The sequence below is a fragment of the Pongo pygmaeus genome, chromosome 13 (assembly GCF_028885625.2).
Source record: "Pongo pygmaeus isolate AG05252 chromosome 13, NHGRI_mPonPyg2-v2.0_pri, whole genome shotgun sequence".
NCBI lineage: Eukaryota > Metazoa > Chordata > Mammalia > Primates > Hominidae > Pongo > Pongo pygmaeus.
In genome coordinates this window covers 76,695,282-76,718,757 of record NC_072386.2, presented here as the reverse complement: position 1 = coordinate 76,718,757, position 23,476 = coordinate 76,695,282, and the positions used below count along the sequence as shown (strand labels likewise).

The following is a 23,476-nucleotide window of genomic DNA, read 5'->3' as shown; positions in this document are numbered from 1 at the left end:
GGTTTTTTGTCCTTGCGATAGTTTACTGAGAATGATGATTTCCAATTTCATCCATGTCCCTACAAAGGACATGAACTCATCATTTTTTATGGCTGCATAGTATTCCATGGTGTATATGTGCCACATTTTCTTAATCCAGTCTATCATTGTTGGACATTTGGGTTGGTTCCAAGTCTTTGCTATTGTGAATAGTGCCTCAATAAACATACGTGTGCATGTGTCTTTATAGCAGCATGATTTATAATCCTTTGGGTATATACCCAGTAATGGGATGGCTGGGTCAAATGGTATTTCTAGTTCTAGATCCCTGAGGAATCGCCACACTGACTTCCACAATGGTTGAATTACTTTCCAGTCCCACCAACAGTGTAAAAGTGTTCCTATTTCTCCACATCCTCTCCAGCACCTGTTGTTTCCTGACTTTTTAATGATTGCCATTCTAACAGGTGTGAGATGGTATCTCACTGTGGTTTTGATTTGCATTTCTCTGATGGCCAGTGATGATGAGCATTTTTTCATGTGTCTTTTGGCTGCATAAATGTCTTCTTTTGAGAAGTGTCTGTTCATATCCTTTGCCCACTTTTTGATGGGGTTGTTTGTTTTTTTCTTGTAAATTTGTTTGAGTTCATTGTAGATTCTGGATATTAGCCCTTTGTCAGATGAGTAGGTTGCAAAAACTTTCTCCCATTTTGTAGGTTGCCTGTTCACTCTGATGATAGTTTCTTTTGCTGTGCAGAAGCTCTTTAGTTTAATTAGATCCCATTTGTCGATTTTGGCTTTTGTTGCCATTGCTTTTGGTGTTTTAGACATGAAGTCCTTGCCCATGCCTATGTCCTGAATGGTACTGCCTAGGTTTTCTTCTAGGGTTTTTATGGTTTTAGGTCTAACGTTTAAGTCTTTAATCCATCTTGAATTAATTTTTGTATAAGGTGTAAGGAAGGGATCCAGTTTCAGCTTTCTACATATGGCTAGCCAGTTTTCCCAGCACCATTTATTAAATAGGGAATCCTTTTCTTGTAAATTTGTTTAAGTTATTTGTAGATTCTGGATATTAGCCCTTTGTCAAGTGGATAGATTGCAAAAATTTTCTCCCATTCTGTAGGTTGCCTGTTCACTCTGATGATAGTTTCTTTGGTTGTGCAGAAGCTCTTTAGTTTATAGATTACATATATTTTTAAAAGTCTGTCAATCAAAACGTGACCACAAGAAAATGATAAGAGAAGCCAAAGCTGGAAAAGGACATACATCGCAAAAATTATTGACAATAATCTTATATCCAGAATGTAAAACAAGTTTACATAAATTAATATTAGGCAAAAACAGAGAAACGGGAAAAGACATAAACAGCTATTTCACAGAAAAAGAAATATGAGTGGCTTATAAACAGAAAGTGGCAGATTATATTCCTAAGGGAAACAAACACTAAAATCTAATGAGATACCATTTCTCACATCCCAGATTGGCAAACATTTAGAAAGTTAGGCAGTAAGTGTTAGTGAGGTTATAGAGTTAGAGAAACTCTCATACAATGCAGGTGAAAAGATAACTTGGTTCAACCACTTGTAAAATAGTTCAGATAGGGCATTCACATTTGGTATGTAAATATGCACATCCTCTTTCACTCAGCAATTCCAGGAAGTATACCAGTGAATATCGTGTACATGTTCACCAGAGGTCATACTAAGAATGTTTCTATAGATTTATTCAAAATAGCAGAAAACTAGAAACAGCAAAAATAACCATCAAACAATAGACTGAATGAACAGAGACAGTCTCATGTAATAGACTCTCAAACAGCAATAAAAGCCAATGAACTTCAGCCATATACATCAAATTGATGAATCTCAAAAACATAAAGAACAAATTGCCCATAATTTTATTTATATTAGAGTCAAATATGTGAAACTAAACAATTAATTTTCTTAAAAGGAAAGATTGGTACAGAGTATAGGGGAGTGGCTGCCCCTGGCGATGGAAGAGGGAATGGGATCAAGAAGAGATATCTAGGGCAGAAGTCTGCAAATGCTTTCTATAAAGGGCCAGACAGTATCTATTTTTGGCTTTGTGGGCCATATGTCTCTGTTGCAACTACTCAATTTTGCTGTTGTAACAAGAAAGCAAGACAGATAATATGTAAATAAATGGCCATGGCTGAGTCCCAATAAAGTTTTATTTACAAAAACAGGCCGTGGGCTGGATGTGGCCTGAGGCCCATAAATCTGCCAAGCCCCGATCCAACATATTAGTAATGAATTTATGGGTGTTCAATAATTATTATTTAAAGAGTATATACACACATTACACATATTCATGTGCATTCACTATTTATGCATGCTGTATTCCATAGTAAAAACTTAAAAATATATAAGCTAGATAAATGGGTTTTATTTTTTCCGTTGCCTAAAAGAACCTAGCCAAATGCCACCATGTTGACTTCTCAGGCAGAGCTTGAAAGGTGAAAGACCCCATTGCCGAGAAGTAAAGAAAATGAGAATCAATCCAAATGTCACCCAAGGCCTGGCATGTAGCACACGTCAATACCTAGTATTATTATTATTACTTTATTATTTCCCAGCCATCCTAAATCTTAATAGCCATTCTTCCATTGAGTTTTTTAGTTCCACACTCTTTGCTTCACCTCTGTAGATGGGACCTCTCTTCCTTCTGAGAAGGGATTGTCACCAGGTTATCACCCCCACACCTAGGATACCTTTGCATAGTATCTGAAGCTGGATTATTTGGGCTTAATTTGTAGTTCTACCACATAGCAGTGTGTTGCCTTGAACAAATTACTTAAATTCTTGGGGTCTCAGTTTCTTCACCTGTAAAATAAGGATAATAATAGTATTTGTCTCAGGATTATAATGAGGGTTAAATAAGTTAATACTTGTATAGTGCTTAGAACAGTGTCTGGTACACAGTAAGCTATACGTAGATTTTACTTTTTATCACTAATAACAAATTGATTAACTTTATTAACATACAATTTTAGTATTATGTCTCATCACTCTAGAGATAGTCTCCCTTAGAAATGGAGAACTGTATGACAGGATTTTTTCTGTGGAATACTACTGTGTATTTGGATTCTTAAAAATGCAAAGATATAACATAGAATAATTGATTTGAGCTTTGTTTTCATGAGTTTTACTTCTCTCTCTGCTCCCTTCATTTCTAATTTTTTTATTATTGTTCAGTACAAGTATGATAAAAATTATCCACATCTGTTATTTATCTTTCCATCCTGGGGCAAGGCAAATGTGTATAGTTCCCCTCAGGATAACACAAACCATATGGAGCCTATGGAATTATATGTATTATCAGTTTATAAATTCAGACTTTGCCAAAGACTGTCCACAAGCAGCCCAGAGTTCTTGGGTGCAAGAGTTTGCACTGGGATGTTTATATTCAGCAAACATATTGGTGTAAAACATGCTTGCAGCTGGTGCCTCCTCAGAGAGAGGGGGCTTGACGGTGCTTTGCTGCACATTAGGATCGCCTCAGAAACTTTAAAAAATATCAATGCACAGGCCATACTCCATACCAATTAAAATAGAATCTGTTGGGTAGGATCAGTGGCATCAGTATTTTTGGTTTTCCAAATTCTCCAGGTGATTCCATTGTGCAGACAAGCTTGAGAACCACCAAGAGCTTTAGAAAAGAAGATTTTGCATCTTTTTGGCCCCTATAGGAAAATGCCTAGGAACACAAACACACCCTCATTTGGAACCAGTTTTTGCCATCTCAATTATACGATGCACATGCCTGGGTAGAAATTTCATCCTGCTCAAATCCGAATTAGCATCCCTGAAGTACTATACCTCAAGAATATCCTTCTTAACAACAGCAAGCACTGATTTGACTAGACTAAAGATGATTTAATCTAGCCATATTGAGACGGAGAAAGAAAAGAGAGAGTAAAGAAACTCAATCCCCATCCATCCAATTTTCAAGTCAATTGCTATTCATTCAACAAATTACATCCTGGGCTTAACACAAACTCTGTATCTCTTACCCTTAATCATATGCAGTTGGTCCTCAAACAGAGACCAGAAGGTGACAACCAAGGTAAGCTCCTTACATCAGCTGGCTCCAATTCAGTGTCCTGGAAAGAGTCATGCAGAATTGTGGGTCACTTTTCAGAGGATGGTCCACTGGATGCCACTCTTAAGACAATTTGCTTTGATTTCCTATGAGCATTTTCACTTTCATGAAAATCTCTGGGTCCTGCAATTCCTTATGATGGTCTCAGTGCCTACAGAATCCTTTCCCAAGTTTTCCTCTTGTAGCAGAGAAACAATGAGGCATTTAAGTTACTAGCAAGAGCTGTGTTGCCATCAAGAATTGGATTCCTCATCTTGTTTTCTTAAATATTAAATAGAAGTAATATTTCAGCCGGGTGTGATGACTCATGCCTATAATCACAGCCCTTTAGGAGGCTGAGGCAGGTGGATCACCTGAGGTCAGGAGTTCGAGGCCAGCCTGGCCAACATGGTCAAAGTACGTCTCTACCAAAAATACAAAAATTAGCTGGGCATGGTGGCGGGCACCTGTAATCCCAGCTACTCAGGAGGCTGAGGCAGGAGTATCACTCAAACCTGGGAGGCGGAGGTTGCAGTGAGCTGAGATCATGTCACTGCACTCTAGCCTGGGTTACAAAAGCGAAACTCCATCTCAAAAAAAAAATGGAATTAATATTTCAATCTATAATTTTCCTTTGTATGTTAAGTTGCTTTGCTGTATTCCTGCTCCTGATTGCTTTAGGTAAACGATTTTAGTGATTACAGATTATCTGTAAAATGAGGAATTATTTAATAACATGATCTCCAAGGCTATCTCTAGTCCTTAAATTTAAAATGATCTGAATTTGAGCATTTAGAGGTGGTAGTGTAGTTGAAAGACAGACAAAAGTTCAAGTACCAATTTCATTACATATTTTGGACAAGTTACTTATTTTTTCTGGGCCTCAATTCCTACACCTCTAAACAAGGAGCTGATTATGGTATTTGCCTCCTACGTCTGGAGAGTCAGGTAGCAAAGCATGGGTTCTAGAGTTAGGCTGCATGGCTTGAACCACAGTCCAAGCAGACTCGGTTATGTCACTTTGAACAAGGTATGTAACATCCTTCTACTTCATTTCCGTCACCTGTAAAATTGGAATATGACAATGAATATTTCATAAGGGAATCATGAAATGATGTAAGTTAATGGATATTAAATTTAGCACAAAACCTGTGTTAAATAACAAACATTTAAAAATAACTATCGCTATCATCATCGTGTCATCAGTGTAAAACAAGATTGCACAGATAAAGTACAGATGCTAGAGATGTGCACACTATCATCCTCCTTGTCTTCCCCTCCACTTATTTCCATAAGATTCTCCAGCTGCAACATCTTCCTAACATCTTAGATTAAACCTGTGGGATCCCTGAGGATATGGAAAATTGGCTCATTTTTCACTCTCTAATGCTATTCCCTGTACTCAGTAAACACTCAGGGAATGAATAAATGAATGAATAAAAATATTTGCGAATTAAGAGAGATGTGATAAACTGGGAAGTGATGATGAGGCTTAGAGAAGCCTCAGAGAAGAAATGTGAAATTATTTATACAGAGGGAGGAGGGGAAAAATTAATGGATAATAACAAAAGTTCTTAAGGAGCATGTGAGAAAGAAATTAAACTTCCCCATCTATGAATATGCCTAATGGAGTCAAAAGTTATATGTAGCATTAAGCCCATCTTCATACTTCACCAGCAGTGTGGCTATCAGACGCTTTCAGGGACTTTCTGTGGGAGATCAAAGCTGCCTTCCATGATGTCAACACAGAGGCTTAAATGTTCAGTTTATACACTTGTGACTAAATAATACACATCTAGATAGACGAAAACTAAGAAAGTCACTATGGGTTCTAAATGACAAGTGTGGAAAGCACACATCTATCCTTCACTTTCAGATCCCCTTTGAACTGACACACCAAAACAAAAACAAAGAAGAAATACCTGTGCAAGGGACTATTTAAGAATGTCATATGTATACTAAAAATCTTGAGGAATTTCTGTGAGATGTCTGGGAAACAGGGCAGATTGAGGAAAAAGTCTGCCAATCACAATTCACTACATGAGAAGGTGCCATTTTCTCAGCAGAATCTCACCAACTTCTAAGTGTCAGAGCTAAGGTCAGTCCATAACACAGCATTTGTAGGAAAAGTTTGATCCTAGCAGGCACTGAAGGTCACTTGGAGTAAGGACCCCATGAACACACTCAATCCCACTTATCCTGATGTCTGAAAGTAGGATCAGGCAATAACCAGGGAATTTGAAGAGGCAGTTATGCCAAGGGGAGGTGGGAGTCTCAGAACCAGCTGAGAAACCAGTGACAAACAGGAAAAAAGAACTCTTTGGAACCCAGGTGACACTGCCTCTAGCTCTGACTCCTTCCTTATTTCTTTTCATTTTCTGAAATTTTGTGTTAGTGAAATAAAATTACAGAAAATCTAATCTTTTCCCTTCTCTCTTTACCTACACCACTCAATGCCTTAAAAATATTTCTTAGTTTTCCAAAAAGGTAAAATACAAAATTTTCTTTCTGCAGGAATGAGCAAATGGACACAAAGTGCCAGGCACAGAAATTAAAAATGTCTTCTAAAAGTTTTAAGGAATCAGAAACAATATCCTCTCAAGAAACAGAATTATTATGTGAAATATGTCTGGAAATAAACTTAAGAAAGTCTGGAATTAATATTCTTGATAGGATTTAGAAAACTATTAAATAAGCAGTCCGACGAGAGGGAAATGCAACTTGAGATAAGAATATAATTGTGTAATTTGAAACCCTAGCAATGGCAGGGAGAGGCTGAGAACATATTGCAGCAAAGAGAAACGGTGATGCCCAAGTTAACTTTCAGAAAAAGAGAAATACATGTTATATTTGCTTTTACTTGCATGAAAAAAAACTGTGGAAGGTACTCAAAATACAATAAAGGTAATTAAATATTGTTGGTAGTAACAGTGGTAATGGGCAGGTGGGAGTGGAATGGGAGAGAAACTTCCACCTAAAAAGGAAACTTGTGTAAAAGAACCTTATATGCCTGATCTCTGCTACAAGTTTGCTATTTTAAATTACTGATATTAGTGGGATCATAGAATATTTGTTCTTCTGTGTCTGGCTTATTTTGTTTGACATAATGTCTCTCAGCTTCATCCATGTGGCAAGTGACAGGATTTCCTTCTTTTTTAAGCATTAATCCAACCCCCTTTTTAAGGCTGAATAATATTCCATTGTATGTATGTATCACATTTTCTTTGTCCATTTATCTGTTCATGGACATTTAAGTTGTTTCTGTGTCTTTGCTATTGTAAATAATACCATAATGAATGTGAGTGTGCAGACAGCTCTTGGAGAACTTGGTTTCAGTTTTGCAGGGTATGTACCAAGAAGAGGGATTGCTGGATCATCTGGTAGTTCTTTTTTTAAGTTTTTGAGGAACTGCTATACTGTTTTCCACTGTGGCTATGCCAATTTATAGTTCCAGAAAAAGGTGTACAAGAGTTTCCTTTTCCCTATTTTTTTGATAATAGCCATCCAAAAGGTGTGAGGTATTACTTCATTGTGGTTTTAATTTGCATTTCCCTTATAATTAATAATATTGAGTACTTTTTTATATATTTGTTTACGATTATTTATGTTTTTTTACAAAGTGTCTATTCAGGTCTTCTGCCCATTTTAAAAGTCAGATTGTTTTTCTGCTATTGAGTTGTAGAACTGACTCATATATTTTAGATATTAACTTTTAATCAGATGTATGATTTGCAAATATTTTCTCCCATTCCACAGGTTGCCTCTTCATTCTGTTAATTGTTTCCTTTGCTGTGCAGCAGCTTTTTAGGTTGATGTAGTCCCATTTATTTATTTTTGTTTTTGTTGCCTGTGCTTTTGGTGTCATATTCAGGAAATTATTACTAAGGTCAATATGAAGAATCTAGAAATTTGTATTTATTTAACTTTTGAACAAAGTTAATGTGTTACATATTCAAAAAATAAATAAAAACCACGAAAATTTCTATTTTAAAACATGCTATTTAAAAAGGTAATGCCAGAAGAAAAGATAATACTTTAAAGTGACTTCTGAAGAGAATAAATACAAGTAATATATGAGATACTGCCATTTTTTTCAAAAGCTTTTAGCTTTTGACTTGTAAAACTGTGCATATGTGTTTTTACATCAAAAACACAAAATTAAAAACTTCTCCAAGAAATTGAAGAAAAAAGATTATAGATTTAGTGAGAAAGAGAGCTATAGATATTACCAAAAGGAGAAAACAAAAGAGTGAGAAAGTAATCAAAGATATAATAGAAAAAAATGTATTGAACTAAAGCAGGGGTGTCCAATCTTTTGGCTTCCCTGGACCATACTGGAAGAAGAATTGTCTTGGGCCATACATAAAATACACTAATACTAATGATAGCTGACCAACTAAAAAAAAAAAAAGTGCCAAAAAATCATTTATGTTGGGCTGCATTCGAAGCTGTCCTGTGGGCTGCAGGTTGGACAAATTTGAACTAAAGCATTTGTGTTGTTAAAGCAAATAGGCTCACTGAATATGAGGCAAAATAAATAAACAAAGACAGACATGGAGACAAATCCTTTGGAAACATATTTTTGAGAGGATATAGCAAAAGATTTCATACTGGCAAAAGATTCTCCTCTGCAATACTAAATTGTAGCTACTGCTTTTTCCTGTTTCCATCTTCAGCACCAGAATATCTTTCTTTCTTTTTTTTTTTTGAATGAAGTCTTGTTCTGTCTCCCAGGCTGAGTGCAGTGGCACGTTCTCACCTCACTGCAACCTCTGTCTCCTGGGTTCAAGAAATTCTCCTGCTTCAGCCTTCTGAGTAGCTGGGACTAAAGGCATGTGCCACCACGCCCAGCTAGTTATTTTGTATTTTTAGTAGGGACAGGGTTTCACCAAGTTGGTCAGGCTGATCTCGAACTCTTGACCTCAAATGATCTGCCCACCTCAGCCTCCCAAAGTGCTGGGATTACAGGCTTGAGCCACTGCACCCAGCCAGCACCAGCAATATCTTAATGGCCAGCATTTATGGTTGCTAAGATCCAGGCACAGTGCTTAGGGTTTGCATGTGCTTTTTCCTTGAATCTTCAGGACAATGCCATGAGATGGGAATTTAAGTATCTGAAATGCTAAATAACTTACTCAAGGACACAAAGCCAAGAGCTGAACTGATGCATTCTGACTAGATGATGAATATTCCTTATCACTGAACTCTATAGGAATAAAAAAATAAGGTTGTAGTTTACAACCCCAACTGCAAATTAGAATCTCCTAGAAAGATTTTTAAAATCTTGCTTCACTAATGGTGAGTCTGGCTTAACTTGTCTGAGGAAAGAATGTGGATATTAAATTTATTGAATAACATTTAAATTCTAGTGTGAAGCCAAATTTGACAGCCACTACATGAGAGCAAAACCTAGGGAGTTTTGAGGATAAAAAATGTGCTCTAAACGGGACTAAAGTAAGGTGAATGAGGTCCTGAGGTGCAAAATTTTAATGAACACCCAAAAATTCAGTAACCAAGGGAAACAACATTTACTGCAATTTTAAAAAATAAGAATTAAATGAAATGTAATGAATTATAATTCATGCTGGACGAAATACTAAAGTTTTAAATTGGGGAGATCTGATGTTGCACTTGTATGACTCACCCCACCCTAATCTTGCCTTGTCAAACTCTATTTCAAATTTTTATATTTTGTCTATCATAGATTTTAGCATAATTTTTATTTTATAAAATACTTCATTAAAGTACTCTGTCTCTTGATATTTTAGGTTTGTGTTTGTTTGATTTTGGTTTTCTGACATGAAGAATAGGGAAAAGTACATCCACTCCATCTTTCTGGGTGTCCTAAGAGTTTTACATCTAATGAAACAGTCAAGTAAAAGCAAATGAAAGTCATCCTCAGAAATTAAAGTCTTCAAATAGAGTTTCACATATATACTCTTCTTTCAAACATTGCTCAAAGGGCCAAGTGTGATGACTCACACCTGTAATCTAATCTTAGCACTTTGGGAGGCCAACCTGAGCGGATCACTTGAGGCCAGGAGTTCGAGACCAGCCTGGCCAACATAGCAAAACCCCATCTCTACTAAAAATAAAAATTAGCCGGTTATGGTGGTGCATGCCTATCATACCAACTACTTGGGAGACTGAGGCAGGAGAATTGGTTGAACTGGGAAGGCAGAAGTTTCAGTGAGCCAAGATCGTGCCATTGCACTCCAGCCTGGGTAACAGAGTGAGACTCTGTCTCCAAGAAACAAAACAAAACAAAAGAAACATAAGAAATTGTTCAAAGAAATACTATAACATATTCAAGAATGAGGAAGGCATAGTATTTTCATCAAAGATGAACAATGAAATCAGAAAACTACAAATAAGTCTAAATAATTATTGTTAATGTGAATATTAAGCATAATGCAAATATCAACAATAAATCTTAAAATAGAAGACATATACTATAAAAATAATACTGTGTATCTAAAATTCTAATATATAAAAAATTGAAAAGAAATGTAGAAAGAGCAGAAATAAAAATATATTAAATGTATTACCTTTCAGAGAGGAAATGAAGCGATTCTACTTTGTTCTTTGCAGTTTGTTTTTTTCAAGTGAAACTCACGTAATGTAAAATTAACCATCTTACAGTGAACAATTCAGTGGCATTTAGTACATTCAGAATATTGTGCAACCACCACTTCTATCTAATTCTAAAACATTTCATCACCCCAAAAGGAAACCCTATACCCATTAAGCAATTGTCCTATTCTCCTTTCTCCCAGCCCTTGGTAACCATCAATCTGAATTCTATCTCTATGGATTTACTCATTCTGGACATTTCATGTAAATGGAATTATGCCATACTTTTGTGTCTGGCTTCCTTTACTTAGCAGAATGTTTTCAAAGTTCTTCATGTTGTAGCACACATCAGTAAAACATTATTTTTATGACTGAATAATATTCCATTGTATGCATAACCACATTTTATTCATCCATTCATTGATGGACAATTGGGCTGTTTTTACCCTTTGAGTATTGTTAATAGTGCTGCTATGATCATGTGTGTACATGTATTTCTTTGAGTCTCCATTTTCCAATTCTTAGAATAAAACATAGGAATCTTGGATTTAACAATGATTCTTAGATGTGACACCAAAAGCACAAGCAAAAAAGAAGATGAATAAATGGACTTAATAAAAAATAAAAACTTTTGTGCATCAAAAGACATTGTCAAGAAAGTGGAAAGACAGCCTACAGAATGGGAGAAAATATTTGCAAATTATGATGTGATAAGGGTCTAGTATACAAAATATATACAGAACTCTTACAATTCAACAGCAAAAAAAAAACACCCAATATTTAAAATGGCAAATGACTTGAAGAAACACTTCTTCAAATAAGCTATACAAGCAGCCAACAAGCACTTGAAAAGATGCTCAACATCATTAGTCATTAAGGAAATACAAATCAAAACCACAATGAGGTACCCCTTCACACCCACTAGGATAGCTATTAACCAAAAAGGAAAATAACAAGTGTTGGTGAAGATGTGGAGAAACTAGGGTCCTCATATATTGCTGGTTGGAATGCAGAATGGTTCAGGCACTTTGGAACAGTCTGGCAGTTCCTCAAAAGAAATAAACATATTAAGTTTGTATCCTAGCAACGTCCCCTTTCAAGGTACCAGTTTCTGTATTAGGTATGGCCAGCTAAGTTGCAGTGAGAAAGGGTTGTTGTGCTAATACAGATGAAAGAGCATGATGGCTTAGACTAGAGTTTTAGCAATAGAAATGACAGGACATGGTCAGATTCCAGATGGAACTGAGACATAGAATCAATAGGACAGACTAATACATGGCATATGGGGGGACTGGGAAAATTGGTAAATAACCTTCCAGGCTTTTGGTCTGCATAACTGGGTGAGTTGGTGAGGGGTGGGGGGGACATATTTTCTGAAATAGGAACATTTGACATTTGACCTGAACGAAATACAAAAGACAAAAAGGACCCAAACAAGCAAGTATTTCTGGGAAGAATGTAGCAAAAAGAAGAAACAGTAAGTGCAGAGACTTGAGGAATGAAATGAGCTTGGCTAATTTGTGGAACGAAAAGAAGGTTAATGTGACTATGCTGAGAGTTGGGGGTTTTCTTGCCACTGAAAAAAGATCACTTCAGTTTGCCCTCTTTAAAATGATAAGAATTACTGATCGTTTTAATTAAACACAGTACTAATTACTGTTCATGGTATACCCAAAACAGGATGAGATATTATCAGCTTTAAAACTTGCTGAAATTGATTTGTAATTTAAAAAAACATACCTTTAGTTATGAGGTAGATGATTTTAAGTTAGTTTCTGAAAAGTTCAACAGTTCTAAATCATTTTGTGTACATTTTTTGTGTCTTCAAACAAGGCAGGCAAACACTGTTTTTAAAAAACAAGTATTCACTTAAAAAATAGGTATACACTTTCAAAAAGTTCAAAGAAGTATTCAATTCAAGGCCTTATCTACTAGAAACAGAATCTTCACCAAGTAATATTATTCAAGTAATTACAGATTGATAATATTAGGATTTAATATTTGAATAATTCAAAAGTCAGCAAAATCTTATTTTACCTCTTATATTTCAGTGTTGTCCAGGCCTTAGCTTGGTTAAAATACTTAGTTGTCAGAACTGTATGGCAAAACCCGATAGTGCAAGTGGAGTGCTAAAAGTTAGACCACTGAGCCTAAGGCCACAGAACAAGGCAGAGGCTGGATGAGGAGGGTCTTACAGACCAAATCTGGTTGTAGGGGATCTGGTTGGCATGAATTACAGCCACCAAATCTTCACATCACATGTTCTGCTGTGTTAGTTTAGACACTGCCTAAGTAGGTTTCTACCATACTGAATTATTTTTGGCATGAGCACCCACTTTCATATGCTAAATAAATATGTTCAAACTTCTCTCCTTCTCTTTGAATATAATGTTTCCTTGGTCTAATGTAGACAATCACAATATTTTGTATTCCTAGAAAACTTTTTATGCATGAGATTTCAAGTATGTACTTTGGCAAAATAAACAGCTCTAATAATTTTCCCAGGTCCCTGATGTCCCAATTGCACTGGAACTTGCAGTTTTCTTGGCAGGGGCCGGGAGGAGGGCCACTGGGCCAGTTCAGATACCATTCTGCCTCTATCCCCCCCACTCTTTCATATTAGATAATATGCTAAAGAACTGCACATCATACATTTTCTTCTGAGAAGTTTTTCTCCAGGAAGTTGAGCTTCCATAGGGGGTCCCCTCCTTTTAAAGACCTTCCTTACTCTTCCTCCTACTTCCCCCACTCCTAACTTCCACTCCCTGCTCTAGTACCCCCAGCAAAATTAACTCCTTCCTCCTTTTCAAGCTCCACTTTACCCTGTTGGAATCTCTACCATGGCTTGGTTGTCAGGATTATGAGCTTTGCAATTAGAAAGACCTAGATGTGAATTCTAGCTACTCCATTAACTAGCTGTGTGCATTTGGGTCTCAGAGGCTCACCTCTAACACAGGCATGACAATTGGACTGACCACGAAGAATTGTTATAAATATCATAAAAGACAGTATCTACAAAGTACTTGGGACAGTACCTGGGGCAGGGGAGGTGCTTGATCACTGGTAGTCATTAACAGTAGTAATCCCAGTAGTGTTTCATCATTGTTATCACAATTTTGGCAATTACGATAGCTTTTTGCGTATACAGTTGCCCCCTTCCCCGACTCCCATTCATGGGTTCCACATACGTAGACTCAATAAACCACGAATAAAAAATATTTGGAAAAAAATTTCATCTGTGTTAAGCATGTACAGACTTTTTTTGTTATTGTCCCTTAAACAATACAGTATAATAACTATTTACATAGCATTTACATTGTATTAGATGACTTAGAGTATAAGGGAGGATGTGCATAAGTTATATGCAAATACTATGCCATTTAATATAAAGGGCTTGAGAGTCCACAGATTTTAGTATCCCTAGGAGGTCCTGACACCAATCCCCAATGGATACTGAGGGATGATTGGACTTGTTCACTTATCTTTTTTACTGAGTTGTCACATATCTTTCTCCACTGAATTATTGCTAAGCCCTGTAATGACAGGGCACTAACTTATTTGACCTTGTTTTCCCACCACCTGATTGAGGACCTTAATAAATGTTGATTGAATTTGCGAATGAACTACTTTTGCTCATGGCTAGCATTTTCAGTCTTTTTTCTACTCTCTAGACAACTTATAATCCACAAATAATCAACAAATGACTCAGTTACAACCTCCTTTGCCTGCAAGTTGTTTATCCAATCAGTGACACTGACAGATTTGAAATTCAGCTCAGGCCAAAAGGATAAGTCAAATAGGCTCACAGCTAACAGGAGAGAATGGAATCGCTTGGACAGCCGTAAGTAAAATCATTCAATCTTTAGTAATGAGAACTATTGGTTTTTACTATTTCTTTATGTCTGAATTACAACATCTTCAAGATAATTAATTTTACAATATTATATTATATCACAATATTGGCTTTTTCCCACCATCCCTTCCATCATCATTAGCATATTTGTACTCATCCTTGTGCTGTCACCTCATAGGGTCAAGATGGCTGCCAGTTCTCCAGGCATTACATCCGCCATCAACAACCAAGTGGAAAGTAGTGGATAAAAGGCTTATTTCTCTTGGGGCTCCATCTTAAAACCTCCATTTTTATTTCTTTGGCTAAAAGTGGCTATCATTTATACTCCCCCTAGAGCACTCACTGGTAAAGAAGAATGGAGCTAGTATCGTTACATTAGATCAACCAGAATTTGTCCACTGGGTTTGGGTCTTCCCTCATGTTGAGAGACCTCTGCTGGCTAAATGGACCCAAAATCTAGGCCCTCTGTGCAGAGAAGAAGGTATTAAATGGCTGTTTTGTTGGAAATGAACTGCATCACAATTATTATCAAGAACTTATAGATAAGAACATAGAGGCTCAGAGAAGTTAAACAATACCGTCAGCAGTACACAGCTCATGAATAAAATGCAAGATTTCAATCTTCAATACCATCACTAAATTAAGCAGTTCTTAAAATATATAAGGCTTACAAAGAAAGAAGGGAACCCCTTGGAATTAGGGCATTCCTGAAGAAGCAAATTAGTAGAAGAGTGAAGAGAAAAGGAAAAGTTCTACTTAGCTGTCTACTATAAGCCAGGTGGTATGTTATTTACACTGTTTCCAGACTTAGAACAATTGATTTTACAAAGAAGGGCCCAGAGAAGTTAGGTAACTAGCCCAAGGTCACACAGTTTGTTAATATGGTACAGCTATTGAAAAGCAGGTATTCTTATTCCACAGCCCACGATCTTTGCATGCCTTTGCCCTGTCCTTTTGTGTAAGCACACAAAATGGGTGTCTGGAATCAAAACTTACACCATGAGAGGGAAAGTCCAAAATTGAGCCAAGGGATTGCTGCGAGAAGGAAGGTAGAGAGTAGATGGCCACCCAGGAATCCCTGTGTTCCTCTAATTGCCCGATGCTGTGTTTTCAGATAGGATTCATTGTCCGGCTGCCCACTGAACTAGTCCCTCAGAAACAACTCTGCTTCTGACATTTTCCCATAAAGCTGTCACAATCCAAATTCTTACCTATTTAAAACCAGTCATTTGTTTAAAGCCACATGAACACATTGGTGGCTGTGGGTGGCTGGGGGCCAGCAGAGTGATCTAAATGGCCTAAATTATATGGAACCCTCATTTTCTATCCTGACAGCCTGCCTCTGAGATAGAGTCTGGGTCCAAGAGTGGAAATCAATTTTGAGCTGAGGTGTGTTAATAATTACTTCTGCAAAGCTCTTGCTGCCATATCTAATTCTGTCTGTGGGAACTCTCTGTGATGAGGGATTAGATGAGAGATAAGAAGTTTAAAAGAGCAAACATCAAAGTATCTTTCTAGAAGTTTCTGTTGGGAGTAAAAATGGGGCTCTGTGGATAAGTAAAGCTTCAGAGGCAGGCAGCCTTGGTTTGCAATGCCAGCTTTACCATGTACTGGCTTAAGATTGTCAAGCTATTAAATTTCTCCATGAATTTTATTGGTAAAAGTAAGACTGACAAAATTGGCCCTTTGAATGCCTGTGGGCATAGTGCAAAGTAAAGCTCAGCCCATTGCTTGGTACACAGCAGGTGCTGTTTACTGTCACATCTTCCCAAAAGCTCCCTTCTCAACTGGCTCTTTTCCACCCATTTGGGTAAGGACTGAAAAGCTATTCAGATACCTGCTCCAAGGCCAGGTATCTAATGCCCAGTTGTAGAGGCATGCAAAGCGGGCTGACAGCGCCCTTAACATTTGGTAGTCATCAGATAAACGAGACCCCGATGCCATAGGTCAGATTCTGACATTACAGCTGAGGGAAGCCAGTTGCCTAGAAATGGAGAAACTGGCTGGCAATTAAGCAAGTTTGTAGATATTTCTAAAATTCCTAGGAGCCTAGATTTAGTGGGGAAGGAGAGGTAGGAGTAGTGGTGTATTTTACCAAAAGCTCAAATAAATCCAAATCCAACAGAATCACTGCTCAGAGATGTAAAAAGACAAGAAAACAATGAAAGGGCAGAAAAAGATTATTTTTCAAAGGTTTTCTGGTTGGGACAACAGGCACACACACACTCTGTTTCTTTTCTCCATCTTCTCAGGCTGGCCCCAGGGTCAGAGGAAGAACCATCCTCCTCTGGTTTGTTTTTATCAACAGCCTCCAAAGGAAAGATTTGGGAGAACTTTTTTTTTTGCCAATTTGGATGATGTCTTGCCCTCTAGTCCAGAAAGTGGATTTTTTTTTTCACCCAGTCTTGGAAATCAATGCCTATTTATTTATTTATGTAGAAATTTTGCACAATTTAAATATGTGCATTTTCACATTGGCTTCATTTTTCTTTTCTTTGCATAGATTTCCAACTTAATCAGGAATGGCTGGATACTGTAACTTTTTGGCACAAATAGCAAAAAGAAAGGGGGGTAAGGGTGGGGGGAGTTCTTTTCCAGGACTGAACTGTTTGCACTCTTTGTTTTGATGGTGCCACCTGACCCCCCTGGGAAGAGTTGAGTTTCTCCACATCCATCACGCCTACAGAGGGCTGTGTCAAAAGCCCAACCAGGCCTCCCCCTTGCCCATCTATGGCTGATTATTCACTGCATTGTGTTCTGAAGACGCACAGGCTGTCACGGAAAAGGTGCATTCCTGCCTAGCCTCTCAGGACATTGACCCTTTTGTGAGCCGACTTTCCTCTCTTATTCCCATATCTATGACCTTTCCTCACTGTTCAGAGCCGTTTCAAGTGTGAGCTTGCAAGGTATCGTTTTTCCAAAAATGTTGGCCCATAACCATCAGCATTCAGATATGAGTAAAAAGATATGTTGGTAATAAAGCCAAACATAACAATTAATGCGTCAGGATTCCAAAGCACATTTTGCAATACCAGCTCATGTTGCAGCTGATGTCAGAATGTACATGCTGTTAATCTAATGAAAGGGCACAAGGATTTCTCTAAGTCCTGCACATATGAAGACGCTATCAGATCATCTGACTTTTTGTTTGAGCACATTATGTACCACATTGAAAGTATTCCAGCTTGATTTCTATCCTTCTAAAAATTCTCTCCTTATCTGCTGAAGTCAGATTTGGATATATTCGCAAGGGAGTAAAGATTTAGCTGATCAGAATTGGAGTCATTAAGCAGGCCTGGAAATTCCCTATCAGGCACCCAAGCCAGTATTTCTTGGTGCTGCATAGGTTAAGAATTTGGAAGGAATGGGGCAATGGGCCAATCTCATCTCTGAGGTTTTTTTTTCTGAAATTGATGAAGGCACTCTTTGCAATCACGCAGGATGAAACATTGCAACTAACTAGACTGCCTTTAGTACCTTACCCTAATTAAGCCAGTATTGAAACTGCATATAAGCAGTGTACCAGGAATTGCAAACTCAGGTGCCCAGAGGACCACATAGGACAGTTGGGGGGGATGCGAGACGGTACAGTAGTGGGGATAGTGACAACCAGAGAGAGCATTCTTTGTCTAGAGGGACATTCACTACCCTTCTATCCTCAAAATGCAAATATGGCAAGATTTCCTATTTTTTTCCAAGAAAAGTCAAAAATCCTGATGTTTAGGATAAATTTTTAAATCTTGGCTACCAATTCAATTAAAGAAATCCATGCAAGTAAAAGAGTCTGCTGAATTTGGCCCATATGATATTAGCTTTTAATCTCTACAACAGACTAGAACTTCGAAATTTGTTTCTACCCACACAATTTGAAGCTTGACGAGTTGAGAGTTATAGTGACCTTTTCCTTGTGACTTCTTGGACAGTCTGTCACTCAGTCCTGCATAAAGAATGATTCAAGATAAGGGCTTCTTACCCATAGGCATCCCGGTGTCCTTCACCACAGTTAACACACATTGGGGGTGATTCAGTGATGCTGCTCTTTGTTTCCTATGACTGCTAGCCCAAATTGCCACAACCTTGATGGCTTAAAACAACACTAATTTGTTTCTTGACAGTTCCATTGGCTGGAATTCTGACATGGTTCTCACTGGGCTAAAATCAAGGGATGGGCAGAGTTGCATTCCTTTCTGGAGATTCCGGGAGATAATCCATCTCCTTGCCTTTTCCAGCTTCTCAGCACTTCCTGCATTCCTTCCCCTTTCTCCATCTTCAAGCCCAGCAGTGGCAGGCAGAGTCCTCACACGATGTCCATCCTACCTTGCTTCCATCACCATGTCCCCTCGGACTTTGGTTCTTCTGCCACTTCCTCCACATTTCAGGTTGCTTCTGATTACACTGGGCCCTCCTGGATGATCTCCCTATTTTAAAGTCAGCTGATTAGCAACCTTATTGCCCTTTGCCATGTAGCCTAACATATTTTCAGGAAGGCCTGTTGAGATGTGGATGGGGGAACCTGAGGTTGAAGCTTTAAAGTGAGACCAGTGAGCCACTGGCTTTTAGCCTAAGGAACTCATGTTCCATTGACTCTTTGGGAACCTTCCCATGAATGACAGCAAACTTCTGGTGACTTACTACCTGGTTGCTTATCTAACGTGAGGGCTGTAGACGGCCTTTGCTTCTTGTCATGATTTCTCCTCTTGTTGAGTTTGGGAATCACTGGCCATTCCAGAGTAACCAAAACCAGAGTACAAACAGCGTTACATGGGGCAAAGAGATCAGCAAGGGATGAACATAGAACCAAGTGTTCTCAATGTCTGCTTTAAATACCTGGTTTTCTGGAAGGTGTACAATGGTCTTACCATTCATCACTTTCGTAAGTCATATGATATTTCAGCATGCCATTCGTTCCGTTATTTTTGCATTGAACCAAAGGAAGTTTTCTTCAACTGCACTTTTCTTCCCTAATCTTTGGAGGCTCATACTGTCCCCTCCAATTAGCTGCTCAGCTCCTCTGCCTGAAAAAGATAAAAAGATTCAGGTAGCAAATGCAACTTCCTGTCTACTCACTTAAGATCCCTAAAATCAAGGACTTTGTTTTGTCAGAGACTAGGATTGCAACCCCTGCCTTTTTTTGTTTTCCATTTGCTTGGTAGATCTTCCTCCATCCTTTTATTTTGAGCCTATGTGTGTCTCTGCACGTGAGATGGGTTTCCTGAATACAGCACACTGATGGGTCTTGAGTCTTTATCCAGTTTGCCAGTCTGTGTCTTTTAATTGGAGCATTTAGTCCATTTACATTTAAAGTTAATATTGTTATGTGTGAATTTGATCCTGTCATTATGATGTTAGCTGGATATTTTGCTCGTTAGTTGATGCAGTCTCTTCCTAGTCTCGATGTTCTTTACATTTCGGTATGATTTTGCAGTGGCTGGTACCGGTTGTGCCTTTCCATGTTTAGCGCTTCCTTCAGGAGCTCTTTTAGGGCAGGCCTGGTGGTGACAAAATCTCTCAGCATTTGCTTGTCTGTAAAGTATTTTATTTCTCCTTCACTTATGAAGCTTAGTTTGGCAGGATATGAAATTCTGGGTTGAAAATTCTTTTCTTTAAGAATGTTGAATATTGGCCCCCACTCTCTTCTGGCTTGTAGGGTTTCTGCCGAGAGATCCGCTGTTAGTCTGATGGGCTTCCCTTTGATGGTAACCCGACCTTTCTCTCTGGCTGCCCTTAACATTTTTTCCTTCATTTCAACTTTGGTGAATCTGACAATTATGTGTCTTGGAGTTGCTCTTCTCGAGGAGTATCTTTGTGGCGTTCTCTGTATTTCCTGAATCTGAATATTGGCCTGCCTTGCTAGATTGGGGAAGTTCTCCTGGATAATATCCTGCAGAGTGTTTTCCAACTTGTTTCCATTCTCCCCGTCACTTTCAGGTACACCAATCAGACGTAGATTTGGTCTTTTCACATAGTCCCACATTTCTTGGAGGCTTTGCTCATTTCTTTTTATTCTTTTTTCTCTAAACTTCCCTTCTCGCTTCATTTCATTCATTTCATCTTCCAGGGCTGATACCCTTTCTTCCATTTGATCGCATCGGCTCCTGAGGCTTCTGCATTCTTCACGTAGTTCTCGAGCCTTGGTTTTCAGCTCCATCAGCTCCTTTAAGCACTTCTCTGTATTGGTTATTCTAGTTATACATTCTTCTAAATTTTTTTCAAAGTTTTCAACTTCTTTGCCTTTGGTTTGAATATCCTCCCGTAGCTCGGAGTAATTTGATCGTCTGAAGCCTTCTTCTCTCAGCTCGTCAAAGTCATTCTCTGTCCAGCTTTGTTCCGTTGCTGGTGAGGAACTGCGTTCCTTTGGAGGAGGAGAGGTACTCTGGTTTTTAGAGTTTCCAGTTTTTCTGCTCTGTTTTTTCCCCATCTTTGTGGTTTTAACTACTTTTGGTCTTTGATGATGGTGATGTACAGATGGGTTTTTGGTGTGGATGTCCTTTCTGTTAGTTTTCCTTCTAACAGACAGGACCCTCAGCTGCAGGTCTGTTGGAGTACCTGGCCGGCCGTGTGAGGTGTCAGTCTGCCCCTGCTGGGGGGTGCCTCCCAGTTAGGCTGCTCGGGGGTCAGGGGTCAGGGACCCACTTGAGGAGGCAGTCAGCCCGTTCTCAGATCTCCAGCTGTGTGCTGGGAGAACCACTGCTCTCCTCACAGCTGTCAGACAGGGACATTTAAGTCTGCAGAGGTTACTGCTGTCTTTTTGTTTGTCTGTGTCCTGCCCCCAGAGGTGGAGCCTACAGAGGCAGGCAGGCCTCCTTGAGCTGTGGTGGGCTCCACCCAGTTCAAGTTTCCAGGCTGCTTTGTTTACCTAAGCGAGCCTGGGCAATGGCGGGCGCCCCTCCCCCAGCCTCGCTGCCGACTTGCTGTTTGATCTCAGACTGCTGTGCTAGCAATCAGCGAGACTCCGTGGGCGTAGGACCCTCTGAGCCAGGTGCGGGCTATACTCTCCTGGGGCACCGTTTCCTAAGCCCGTCGGAAAAGCACAGTATTCGGGTGGGAGTGGCCCGATTTTCCAGGTGCCGTCTGTCACCCCTGGAAGGGGAACTCCCTGACCCCTTGCGCTTCCCGAGTGAGGCAATGCCTCGCCCCTGCTTCGGCTGGCGCACGGTGCACTCACCCACTGACCTGCGCCCACTGTCTGGCACTCCCTAGTGAGATGAACACGGTACCTCAGATGGAAATGCAGAAATCACCCGTCTTCTGCGTCGCTCGCGCTGGGAGCTGTAGACCGGAGCTGTTCCTATTCGGCCATCTTGGCTCCTCCCCCAAGGACTTTGTTTTGTTTCTTTTCTTTGCATTTTTGTTTTCCAATTTGCTAAACCTTTATTGAATGGCTTCACTGTCTGTAATACTCCATTAGGGTTGGGATGGGGAGACTAATTTTTCAAAGTAAATTAAATGTCTTCTATTCCTCATTCTCTTATTGAGTATACAACTGGGTAAAAGTGGAAACAGAGGAGAAAATGAGTGAATGTTGGAGAGCGGAGAATGCTGCCTGGGGACTAAGAATGGATCTAATGAGCTTCAAAATATCAACTGGAATGTTGCCATTATAATCTGGTTTTCTGCCTTAAATATTATTTCGTGCTACAATTGAAAGGAGAGAATATTCCACGTTGGGTGAAAAAGTTGAAAGTAATGCAACATGGCAGGTCAGGGTCAGTGCTGCGGCGGGAATGATGGGGCAATTGAGAATGGGTCTCCCTTAGATTCCACCTCATTTTTTGCAGTTTTTGGCCAATGCCTTGATCAGAACTTCTTTTCATGGTCATAAATATGTGCCAACTTGTGAAATTCAAGAGAAAAAAGTACTCTATCAAAATAAAACCACAAATTTCTGAATGTTAGTTATTGATGTTGCATGTAGCTGATTATATTGCAATTTATTTAAAAATAAACCTGTCTTCCCCTTGAGGCTGAGGTGTTGAGGAAGCAATAAGTCCTGACTTAACTTGTCCTTCCAAACTTGAGTCATACTTAGCACCTGCTAGGTGCTTAATGAAAATGTGATTTAGGTTCTGCCCTTCACTCCTCTGAATTCCATTCTCCCACCAGCTTATGATATCACAAAAACATGGTGCTAGGCAGGATTTTGGCCCCCATGACTTTCACCCCATGTTTTATGCTTGTGATTATGTTATGTAATTAAGGTTGATAATCGACCTTCATTAGGGAGATTATCCTGGATAAACAGGGTGAGCCCTGGGTAATCACAGGGTGCTTGAGAGTGGAAATGGAAGGTAGGTAGACAGATGAATCAGAATAGATGTGCAGCATGAGAAGATTCTGATCCTGAACTGTAGGGATTGGACCATTGCAAGGTGTGGAGAGAGGTCTTTGAGAGCTAAAGCTGACCCCAGCTGACAGCCAAAAAGGAAACGGGAACCCCAGTCCTACAACCACATGGAACTGAATTCTGCCAACAATCCAAATAAGGCTGGAAGCAGATTGTTCCCCAAAGCCTCCAGAAGGAATTAAGTCTTGCCAATGCCTTGATTCTAGTCAGGTGAGACCATGTCAGATTCTGACCTACAGAACTGGAAGGTAATAAATTTGTATTGTGCTAAGCTACTAAGTTTGCAATAATTTGTTACAATAGCAATAGATAACTAATTTTAAAAAAGTATTTGTAGATCCCTAAAAATCCTTCTTGTAGACACTTTATATCTGGTCTATCCAAAGAGAAGTGTCCCCTCCCTCCTCCTAACCACAGAGCACCTGCTATCCATTTGACACTTGTAGCATAAGACTTACCATAACATTAGCTCAATTTTCTTGTACCTTATCTGACGCAATTGACTGTAAGTTCCTTGAAAGTAAGGACCAGGTATTAGTCATGTTTGTCTCTTTTTGCATAAGGCTTAAGGGAAGCCATTTATTTCTGACACGAAGGAGTCCAGAACTTATTTGGGAGAGAGGTGG

General features: G+C 39.0%; 1 long non-coding RNA gene across 1 annotated transcript; it reads right to left on the bottom strand.

Moving 5' to 3' along the window:
* Positions 1-313: 313 nt before the first annotated feature.
* On the bottom strand, positions 314-19,691 carry LOC134737911 (uncharacterized). Its single transcript, XR_010123328.1, has 3 exons — positions 19,366-19,691; positions 4,013-4,102; positions 314-2,822 (listed from the first exon to the last, which is right to left on the bottom strand). It is a non-coding gene; the product is annotated as an uncharacterized LOC134737911 (long non-coding RNA).
* Positions 19,692-23,476: the final 3,785 nt, after the last annotated feature.